Source organism: Ursus americanus, chromosome 16, assembly GCF_024610735.1.
Source record: "Ursus americanus isolate L20-20 chromosome 16, mUrsAme1.1.p, whole genome shotgun sequence".
Lineage (NCBI taxonomy): Eukaryota > Metazoa > Chordata > Mammalia > Carnivora > Ursidae > Ursus > Ursus americanus.
In genome coordinates, this window is record NC_142142.1 from 27,651,694 (window position 1) to 27,663,809 (window position 12,116).

General features: G+C 31.9%; 1 long non-coding RNA gene across 3 annotated transcripts in view; it reads right to left on the minus strand.

The window, feature by feature from the left end:
• Positions 1–12,116, minus strand: part of LOC123787869 (uncharacterized) — a 79,098-nt gene that overhangs the window by 1,024 nt on the left and 65,958 nt on the right. For 2 of the 3 annotated variants that reach the window (XR_015726959.1, XR_015726957.1), the window contains one exon: positions 5,974–9,259. The exons of the other annotated variant lie outside the window; for it this stretch is intronic. This is a non-coding gene — a long non-coding RNA (uncharacterized LOC123787869). Of the gene's footprint in view, positions 1–5,973; positions 9,260–12,116 lie in introns of those variants that run through there. 3 annotated transcript variants of the gene reach the window in all.

Consider the following 12,116-nt stretch of genomic DNA (forward strand, 5'->3'; position numbering starts at 1 on the left):
ATAGCCCAGGCTTCAGAATGTCCACTGGGGTTACTCAAGTATAATAAATCTTTTACCTAGCAACTAATCACTGCCTACTAGCATATATGATCTACTGTAAGGTTCAAAGACAGGTTAATTCCATGCTATTGTTTATATCCAGATCTACATGAAGCAAGCATAACCATATTACACCAAAATGTTAGGTGAAACCAGTTTTTAACCTTCAATAATGTTTATTTATTGTGAGTTAAAGATGATAAAATTAGGCCTTTGGATTACAAAAACTAAGATTTTTTTCTCTATTACTATAATCAGAAATAACTTATCAAGAAGCAATATATTTTTCTGAATAATCCTCTTAATCAAATAAAATGTATTCCAAATTCAATTAAATGCAATGAATTGAATTTAGAAGCTCCTAAATACAAAGTATTATCTTAAATTTAGATTTATATACTTATTTAATTCAACACAACAATAACATGAGATTGATGTTAAGATTTCCATTTTATAAACTATAAAATGGATGCTATAAGAATTTAAGTATCTGGCCCATAGTCACACAGTTATTAGAGCACAGTCAGGATTGGACCTAAATTTGTCCTTTCCACTATATCAATTTCATCCCTTATGTGATACATAAATAGGCCAATCTTTAAGGGAAATCTTAAACTATTTTAAGATTAGATTGTATATGATTGTTATATGATTACATGTAATCTACCTGTAAACTCACCTGACAATATGAAACGCTGGTCTCTAAAAAATAAAGTACAACTAGTCAGACCCAACCCTGGATTTCCAAATCACTTTCCTGTCCAGTTGAGTCCAGAAAGCTGAATTGTACATTTTCCTATACCTGTCTTATACTTATCAAGCTTAGGGAATTAGAGACTGCGAGAAACTCTGGGAAACTCTGGGTTTCCCAAATGCAGTGATTAATTTCTTACTAAAATTTTATAGATTTTTGTAAGATAACTATTTGTTTAATAATACTTAAATAATAATAAAGTGTAATATATTCTTAATAATTTGTTTTCTATCATCAATGCTGGGAAGGTTTTGACTCATTGATATATATGTGTGATTGTTTTTATTCTTCAACACAGGTCAGCACAGAATAAACATTTATGTCATAGTTAAACCCTGTATATATATTTGTGCATATGTGTATATATGTGTGTGTGTGTAATTTGATATTATATTATAAAGCTGATGCCAGATAGATGTCAATATATGTTTGTTTGCCAAAATATATCCTTTGGTTTGGTTTCCTTGACACAAATTTTGATTCAATAGAAAATTCTACCTGTTCTGTCAATAATTTCTATACATGATATGAAATAAATTAAAGTTTTTCTTAATCTTAGGATTTAATATTATAATTAAAATTTCCACATAGTATTCATATAGTACCTTTACTAGCTAATTTCAAAATAATTTCATAAAATATGTTTAAGAAATATTTATTTGAATTTCTCATTTAAAATGTTGACCACCATTTTCTTTTCTTTTTTTAATAATAATTTTTTTTATGTTATGTTAGTCACTATACAGTATATCCTTAGTTTTTGTTGTAATGTTCCATGATTCATTATTTGCGTATAACACCCAGTGCACCATGCAATATGTGCCCTCCTTAATATCCATCATTTTGTATAGGCATGCTAACACAATGATTATATACCATCTTTATTAATTAAATTCACATGACTCAGAACTTTGATTTATATGAAATGTTTCAGTAAGTCTGATATGTGAGTATACATAGAATAATGCACTAAAACTTGAGCTAATAAAGTTGAGTTTTCCTGTTTGTTTATATATTCAAGAATTTTTATCTATCAAAATCAAATTAATTAAAATGTTAAAAGTCAAATTAGTTATCAGCATGAATAAAAAATGATAATTTCCTCTATATGCAATTTTTACATTCATGAAAACATCTCAAAAGCCTTTATGCTGTCTTGATGTTTTGAATTTTCCTTTATTGCAGTTTACTATGCCCTTCACAAAATTGTAATATCAAAACTCATCACAGTTAGAAGCTTAGAATCTCTACCAAAGAGAATCAGAAATATTTGGGCAGGTTTATGTCAACATTTGAAGCAGCATAGAATATTTGTCTTCATAGACCAGAGCAATGACTTTGAATGGACCTGCATATGTCATGCTTTACCCTATTAATGAGGATCATGTGAGGGGAAACTGTCAGCCATATGACATTCCTTTTCTTGTCTTAGTAACTCAAATCCCAAACTAGACACATTGACAGTTTGTTTATTAAACTGACTCTAGTCTCACTGTGCACTCAGTTGTCTGGGATTATATTTTGTTCATCTACAAAGAGTTTCAGTTTAAATTTTTTATATTGAGATGCCTATTGAAGCCTTGAATTTCCATAGTAAGAAATAAGAATTGTTAAATAAGATTCTGCATTTTAACTTCCAGTTATAAAATAAATGAGTCACAAGGATGAAAAGTACGGTATAAGGGATATAGTCAATAATATTGTAATAATGTTGTATTGTTGCAGATGGTAATTATACTTATGGTAGGCATAGCATAAGGTATACAGTTGTCAAATCATTATGCTGTACACTTGAAACTAATATAATGTATGCCAACTTAACTTCAATAAAAAGCATTTTGTAACTGTGGATTATCCATCTAAGTTTTAACTACATAAATAAATTTATGCTGTTGAATGAGTAATTATTATGTGATCAAACAACCTATGATAACCTGGAAAATAATCTTCTCCCTGACTATACAAAACTAACCAAACCTATATAATTAATTTCAAACCAAACACCTTTCTGAATCCATACATACCATTTCAGCTTATACAAATTTCTCCCTACTTTAAACTCTTAAGCATTATGGTATTATTTTATTCTTAATCAAGAAATCACAATATAATAATTTGCAGTGATGACTTTGCAGTGTGTCACATGTAGTTTATTAATGGTCTTATGTCTAGAGATTTTGAAATTTAATTGATGCAAATGATTCTCCAGAGACCATTAGGTTATCTGTAGGATATAAGATTTTAAAATTAGTTTTGTGGTAAAAAATCACAAAAAAGTTTAGTAAGTGTAATCACATGCCAAAATTGATTTTTAATCACTATTATCAGGTGGGTAAGTGTCTTGGGAATAATAGATGCAAATTCAGGATAAACAAAAAGAACACATTCAGAATAAAAAGTAAAACAGACATGTTTAAGTAAGAGCAATGAATTTCTGAAAAAAATTGTTGTAATTATGCTTTAAAGGGTATTCATACATCAATTAGGATTTGGAGAAGATGACTTTTCTTATAAATTATATTACCATATAATAAGGTATGTTCAGTTTGTCCTTTGCGTTGAGACACAGAAAGAGAGAGAGAGAGAGAAAGAGAAAGGACTGACAGACAGTAACATACACAGAGGAAGAGAGCTAGGTTTTAGTGATGTCCTGTGAGCAACGTGAGATAATTTGGAAATAAGAACAAAGCAAGAAAATGTAGTATATATAATTGTTTTGAAAAACCCATGCCCTGGCTAGGAAATAAAACAAAATTTAGTTCTTTGGTTGCAGTTTGGTGTTTATTTATTTCCTTCCTGTGCAGATTTCATCTTTCCTGACAGGATGAAGAGCAACATATTCCATGTGGAATGGGTACACCAGTTATTGCTTCTTCAAGGAGTCTGGAGTGTATATCCTGAGGGTTCTAAGATATCAATTCCTTAGGGAAATGTGCTATGCTCCTTGTTCCTGTCAATAATAGTTATTAATATCTCACATTTTGTTAAGCACCTACTATGCACTAGAAGTTTTATTGGTCATTGAAGTTGCCTAGCTCAAACTTTTGGGAACCAAAAGGCTGGCCCATCTCTGAAAACGCTGTTGATTTCCTTCTATATGGTATTGGCAACAGTGAACTGGAAAAATAGACTCTAAATAATAGTCTATTAAATAATATAAACAAATCGATAAATGTTTCTTGTTTTAAATTGGGACTAGACTACTGATGAAATGGTAGAACTTATCAGAGAATTGGGGCATTTATTAATTATATAACCAATCTAAACACTCTGAGAAATAAGCTAACATGAGCTTTAACTAAAAATGGCCAAGGGCAAATAGATAATTTTTTAAACAAAGTAAGTATGACCCTCAGTCTTTCCCTGTCCACTCTACCTGCAGAGATACAAGCACAGAGGAACAAAAGAGCCAGGTTTATACAGAGCCAATCATTCTATTGATATAAATAAAACATACTCTTCTGAGGAAAATGGAATCACAGTTGAATGTCACAGTTGTAGACAGCTAAGTATACAAATGTTATGGTTAAAATATATTTTACTGAAGAATTCACTATTAAAATGAAGAAATAACCAAAACATCAGTAGGAAATCTGAACAAAAATATAAAAAGAAAATGTCAAGTTTCTTTTTATGTATTTCTAAGCAAAAGAAGTTGCAAGGAAAGAAGTCACAGGGCATACTTTCATTGTTGAGTTCTAGCTGGGCATCTAAACCTATCATCATCTTAAAAAATGGAGACAGAAAGATCAGCTGAAACATAAGTAATTTTCTTACAAGTCAAATACAAGAGCGTAACAGCCCAGGGGTTCTGATTTGAGCTGTAGTATTTCTATTCTGAGGCTTAAGCCAATTTCCAAAATTATTTAGAAAACCAAGTCTCTGATTTCTAATTAAGAGATCTGAAACAGGATGACTAGAAGAATATTTCATTTTGGCAAGAAGTTGTGACATAATGTAATAGTATTATGCAATTTCCTAGGAGAGGTAAATTAAACATTTAAATATGTGACAATTTTATTTTGTTAGCATCCACCCAATAAATTTAATTAAATACTTCAGGTTTATAAACTCAAGAAATATACTTTGTTACATGTGGATTGGGTAAAATAAATATGTGTATATTTAGTTTTTGCTAATTAGATGGTGAATGTCACACAAAAGATTCCAAATTAGCAGTTCAAAGCTGGAGTGGAAACAGCATTTTAATAAGCCCCTGAGTAATTCTGAAGAAGTTGTGCCTAGACCACATTTAAAGAATCATCATTTTGGTGCAACTGGGTGGCTCAGTTGGTTAAGCACCCAGCTCTTGGCTTCAGCTCAGGTCATGATCTCTCAGTTATGACCTCACAGTTGTGAGACAGAGCCCAGAGTCAGGCTTCCCTCTCAGTGTGGAGTCTATCTCAGTTTCTTTCTCCCTCTGTCCCTCCTTGCTCCTGCATTCTCACCGCCTCTCTCAAATAAATAAATGAATGAATAAATAAAATATTTAAAGAATCATTATTTATAGATTTAAAGTTTTTAGACTGAAACTGTTTTTATTTTAACTTTATAAATGCAGAAGTATTTATTTTCTCTTGCAATATTTCCAATACATGCTCATCATATAATGATCAATATTTCACTTTAGATTTATTAATTATTCATTTTCCATTCATTTGTTAAGTAAATATACTTTGAGAATCTACTATATTCCAGGAACAATGATAAGCAGTGAACATTTTGGGATGAGCAAGAGGAGGGTAGTTATTCTTGCAATTGGTAAGAGTAAACAAAGACTTAAGACTAATAAGATAGGGGAAACTGACTGGCTTGGTTGCAAGAGCATGCGATTCAATCTCAGGGTTGTAAGTTTGAGCCCCATGTGGGGTGTAGAATACTTAAAACTAAATTAATTAATTAATTAAAAAAATAGAACAGTAAGATAACAAAGATTAAAATATAATAAAAATAATATCATTCTATATCTCCATTAGAAATCCATAATATTTATTTACAATAGTAAGAGTTAGAAATTAAAAACACAAAATTACTTAAAGTAGCATCAAAATATCTAGTGTCTCTGAATAAATCTAAGAAAATATATGCAAGATATCTATGCAGAAAATAATACGACTCTTTTGACAGATATACCAGCAAACCCAAATACATCGAGATAATATGCTGCTTATGATTTGGAAAACTCAAGATGTCAATTTATACTAAATGGAAACATAGATATATTGCATACCTAGTGAAAATCTCCTTAGAGTGTTTGGAAAGTGGATGAAGAAATCTAACATGCTGATTTTAAAATTAATGAAGGGATACAAAGTTTTGAGTCTGGCCCAAATACTCTGAAGAAGAATAACAAAATGGTAAGAATGCTTTACCAAATGGTAAGATTTATCATACAGTATAGCTGTTAAATAGGGCTATAGTACATCAAGATTAGACAAAACTGAGAGTTGCAATCATGTGACCTACAGGCCAGTCATCACTTTTTGTAAATAAAGTTTCATTAGAACATAGCTATTCTATGCTACACCAACTTGTCACCACAGATTGTATGGCCCGATGCCTAAAATGTTTTCCATTTGGTCTTTTAAGAAACAGTTTGCCAATCCCTGAGCAAGAACAGTGAAGCAAACTAGAAAATACAGAATTATGCACATGTGCATATTTGTACATGACAAAGATATATGTGAAGAGTAGTTGAAAATATGGAGAAAATGACCACGACTTCATGCCATAAATGCATACACACACACACACACACACACACACACACACACACACCCCTCTATATAAATGAAAAGGCATGTAAATTTGATTAAAGTCATTAACTTCAGATATATCACTAAGAAAAGGAAGCCACTTGGTAGAAGATATTTGCCACACATGTAACTGGCAAAGAGATTATTCATAATATTTTTAGAATTGAAATACATTAGTAAGAAAGGTCAGATAACCTAATACAAATTTTTGCAGGAAAAAGAAAAGAGGGAAGGAAAAGAAAAGAAAAAAGGAAAGAGAAAAGGGAAGGAGAGAGAGAGGGAGATTTCTCAAAAGGAAACTAAAAAGTTTTCAGAAAAGAGGATACAGAGTTGGCCAAATATTTTAATCAGGTGGTGAATCTAACTAGTAATTAATGAAATGCACAGTAAAGTCATGAATATATACACACTACAAATCCAAAAGACTAACATTAAAGAATACAAAGTCTAACAATCCCACGTTGGGAAGAATTTGGAGCAATTAGAGTTTACAATGGCAGTAAAAATATAAATAGCACAGAAAATTTATACTTTTATTTTTAAAGCTGAAAACAATAAGAACAGTAAGATCAAACAAGAAGTATTATTTTGTATAGCTGAGAATTCATATACTCTTCATTAGGGAGTTCTACCATAAACATTTATTCTGTGGAAAAATGCTCATTTGCACAAATATATAAGGACAACTATGTTCATAGTATTATTATTCATGACAAATAAAATGAAAGCAACTCAAAATGAAATCAAGAATAAAATGAACAAGTAATGATACATTTATACAAGGGAATATACCAGAGAAACCAAAAATTATAAACTGTACAGTAACTTAGATGAATTTTTAAATATTATACTGAGTGGAAGAAGACAGAAACAAAATTAATAAATATGGAATGATTTCATTTCTATAAAATTTGAAATCAGGTGAAACTACAGTTTAGAGTAGCTACATTGTTGCTTTTGCAAATTTTTTATGCTGCTCATCTGTATTTTTTACACATCCTTTTGGGATATATGTTATGACTTAAAATGTTTAGAAATTAAAATCTTCAGTAGAAAAAATGGCAAAAGGCATCACAGGCAATTCATGGAAGGGGAAATCTGAATGACTATTAAACATATGAAAGAATACTCAACATCAGTAATGATCTGAAAAATTCAAGTGAGAACTAGATATAGTTTTCACACCTGTCAGTTCTGCAAGATTTAAAGTCTGATAATTTATTTATTTTACCAGTGTTGAATATAATATGTGAAAAATATAACTCATTTAAATTGCTGTTGGGAGTATAAGTTGTTAAAATCACTTTGTAGAGAAATTTGACACTCTAACCAATTAAAGTTTTAACATTGTGCATGCTTGGGAGTCCAATAAGTCTGCATTCAGAAATCTACACGAGAAAAACTTTTCCACATGGCAGACAAGGGGAGAATTTTATGAATGTTTACTGAAGGCCTCTTAGCATAGTGAGCAAGTATACAGATAATGTAACCGTCTTTCAGTAGAAGTATGAAAAAATAGATACATATTTATTTATTCAGCAAAATAATGTATTTAAGCCAAAATCAATAAACAAACACCATATATATTGTTATGAATAAATTTCAAAAACCTAATGTGGAATAAAAACGATTTGCAACCTATTTATGTATGGTAGGCAAATTCACCCCTTTTAAGAGCATGGGAGGGAGATTAAATGCAAATTAGTTCCTTTATTTTCTCAATGTGTCAAGAGAGGTGAGTTCAATTCAAAATGAGAAAGGGAAGATGATAGTACTAGAGATTTGTGTATTGGAAGAATAGGTTTGAGATCATCTTCTTGAAAAGCAGAAGAATGAAATCCTTAGGGAAATTAGCGCTTTCTCCACTGGTACTGAGTTCCCATTTGAGGTTTATGGTACAATTAAATGGAACCCAGTTAGCAGGGACCTATGGTTTTCACTAACCATGTTCGGCGACTGATGTGAAGATGCAGAAGAGGTAAAATTTGTGCATTACTGGGGTTTAGAATTTTCTAGACAAGGTGCTGGTGTAGGGAGTGAGGTACAAGAGAGTAAAGAGTTTATGAACGGCATGGTTCTGGTGGGGAGGCATGAAATCTAAGCTGAAAAATAAGAAAAAGAAAACAGAAGGGGTTGACAAATGGAATAACTGGATTTGTTTATGGGACAGAAAAATAGGTACAGTGCTTGCACTCATGTAAAGGAGCAGAGAAAATATTAAATTTGGTGAAAGAATTGAATGCACGAAGTTAGGATTTCAGAGATGATGTAGTAATTGATAATGAAAATGTCTACCACATGAGAGATAAGTAAAGTGGAATTAAGAAGTAGATTATTGAAAGTGTAGATGCCAAAGACCTAGGAGGCCAGGGAATTGAATCAATCCTTAATATAAATTTAGACCATGTCAAGAATAATAACAAAAATGGTGATATAAGTGAAGATGGTAAACTAGGTGAGAGAATGAGGAAAATTCAAGAATGAAGAGGAGCAATGAGGTGACTGTGTGGCTCAGTCAGCTGAGCATCCCACTCTTGATTTCAGCTCAGGTCATGATCTCAGGGTCGTGAGACTGGGCCCTGTGTAGGGCTCAGGCACTGCGCTCAGTGTGGAGTCTGCTTGTCACTCTCCTTCTGCTTCTCTTCCTCTTCTCTCTCTCGCTCTCTCATTCTCTCTCTCTCTCTCTTTCTCTTGAATAAATAAATAAAATCTTTAAAAAAAAAGAATGACGAGGAGTGAGAAATGTTAGTAGATGCCAACGTCAAAGACAGCTAGGAGATAGTAAAGACTAATGGCATAACTTGAAAGAATTCTTGGTTTTTGAGATATAACATATAATCTGTATACTGAAATGAGATACAAGGAGGTATACCATCTTCAGACCTTGGAGTATGGAGTATGGCATACATGGAGTATGGCAGCTTACATTTTGAAGGCTGCATTGGCTGTCACATCTTCAGGAAAATAAGGCGGTAACAGGGGAGTTCAGAGAAGGGTTTGAAGCTGGGTGGGAGGTGGGGCTGCAGTTGACAAAAGGTGTTACAAGGAGAACAGTGGTAAGGTTTGGAAGTAAGGGAATGAGGAAAATTGGGTCACTAGGGAATTTACAGAGCCATCTGGGGATGAGATTCAGTGGTGAGAAATTTACCGAAGGTTTAGACTTGCTAGGAATAGGAGGTATACAGAGGTAGTTCATGATGAGATTTTCTTGAATTTTCCACAGGTAAGATAAATCATCAGTTCAAATTAAAGCTTCTCTCACATGTTCTTTTTTGATTAATACCAGTGTTATATAAAAGTTTGAGATATGAAAATATGTAATATACTTACAAAATAAAGTTGGTGGAATCAGAATACTTTTTATGTTCCTTAAAATAATTTAATATTTGTAAGAAATATAATCAAATTACAAACTGCCAATCTTCTTCTGTTTTTATGTTAAACGTAAACACTTGAATTTATAGAATTAAATTATTTTGCTTCATTTTATACACTTTTATTTTTGCTACAAAATTTAACTTTTATTTTATTTTATTATTGATTTATTTTTATTATGGTAAGAATATATAACACAAGATCTACCCTTTTAAAAAACTTTTATGGTACAATATAGTTTTGTTAACTATGGACGCAAGTTGTACAGCAGGTCTCTAAACCTTATTCGTTGTGCATAAATGAAACTTTATACCCATTGAAAAACTCTCCATATCTCCTTCCCCCCAAGCCCTGAACACCACCTTTTTAATCTGTTTCCATGAATTTGACTACTTCAGATAACTCATATAAATAGAATCATGCAACATGACTGGCTTATTCCATTTAGAATAATGTCTTTCAGGTTCATCCAGATTTTTGCATATGATAGTTTTTCCTTCTAAAATTTAAAGTTTAAGATTATTTGGTAATGTCTTAAGAGACTTTCAATTTACCCAAGACAAAATGATTATTTTCAAAGGCTATTTATCTTAAAGTCAGACTGAGATTATACTCTATGTTCTTCCATTTAATGATACAATCCTTTTAAAATTACTAAATCTGTTTTTTCATTAATAAAATGAGACCATATAATTATTAGGATTAAATGAGTCATGCAGAATCCCTGGTCCCACTTGGTGCTCAAAATGTTAGTCCATGTGAAGTTCCTGGAAGTTAAACAGGTGGTATCTAATTAGGGTAGAATAAAGAGAACCATTTAAGCTTATTTAATGTGAGAACCAGGCTTATACTATTGAAAGCAATCTCCACTTGATTCTGAAAAAATATATATGTATAGATATGTATTCATTTAGAAGTCACATTATACTTTTTCAGTTTCTACTTAATAAACTATTAAATGTCTCAGATAAGGAAAAGATTAAAGGAAATTTTAAATAATAAGTAGGACAAATGCTATATTCCTAGCAATAAATAAAGAACTCTTAGTGAAAAAAGATGCTATCCACTTCAGTGGAAAAATTCCCAAGTAGGCACACTTGATAACTCAAGGAAGCTGGCCTGTAAGTGGTTTTACCTGATTTAGATGATATAGGAGCCTAAGGGAGGGAGAAGTGTTACTAATTTTTGAAGAGTCTGAAGAAGGAGGGAGGAGATTGAGACTGCATTGTACTTCAAAAGCTTAGTAAAATGTTACCATTCTTTTCACCCTTAAACTCTTGAAGAAAGTTACAAACTCATAAAACTTTGCTGTAAAATGCCATTTTGTGAGTAAAGTAGGAAAAAGATGAGTGTATGGAGTGTATGGCAGAAAAGAATCAGTATTTGTTTTTTCTAGAGTAGAGACAAGGGTCAGAAGAATGGAAGGGAAGCTCTAAATTAAAGTAAGTTCACCCAAACCTCAAAAGGCCAGAGGTCTGATAATGGGTTGGTGGGAGTACACTAAATCCCTTTTCTGTCTCAAACAGAGAGCTCTTTGCATGATTGCGCTACCCTCCTTTCTTCTACTCAACTGTCCTTTTGAGGACTCTTACAGTTGTTATTTTTTACTTCTGTTAGTAATTGTAAACACTAATTTCCTGTAGGCATGTTTTCTCTACTGTATCAGGAGCTGACCTGTATAACCTGTCTCTAGGGAATCACTGAAGCTTGTAATTCCTTTCAATGTGTTCCTCATAATAAGACAATATCTTGCAACCATTCCTAATCCACCTGCACAGATTACCTGCCTCTGGGAGTAGCTATTTATTCATTTTTTTTAATTCACAAAAGCATTTTATAAGTTTCTTCTTATAAAGTACATAAATGATGAACTTAAAGCTGCATTCTGACCAACTTTATTGGACACTAGGGAGCTGATAAGAATTAAAATAACATATGTATGTCATGCTTTACCACCAAAATTTTTATTCATTTATTTCATCTTATTTTATTTTTGCAATAATCCTGTTGTTTAGAGATGTATTTTTATTTTCATTTTGCAGGTGAAAAGAAGAGCTTCAAGATGAAGTGGGCCTGCTCAAGATGGCAGAACTACTGAGACTGCAGAACTCCATGAGTTCTCATGTGTAGTGTTCCCAAAGCCAGAGTTCTGTATACAGTACAGTGAGTTCTCTCTCTGTACAGCAATTACC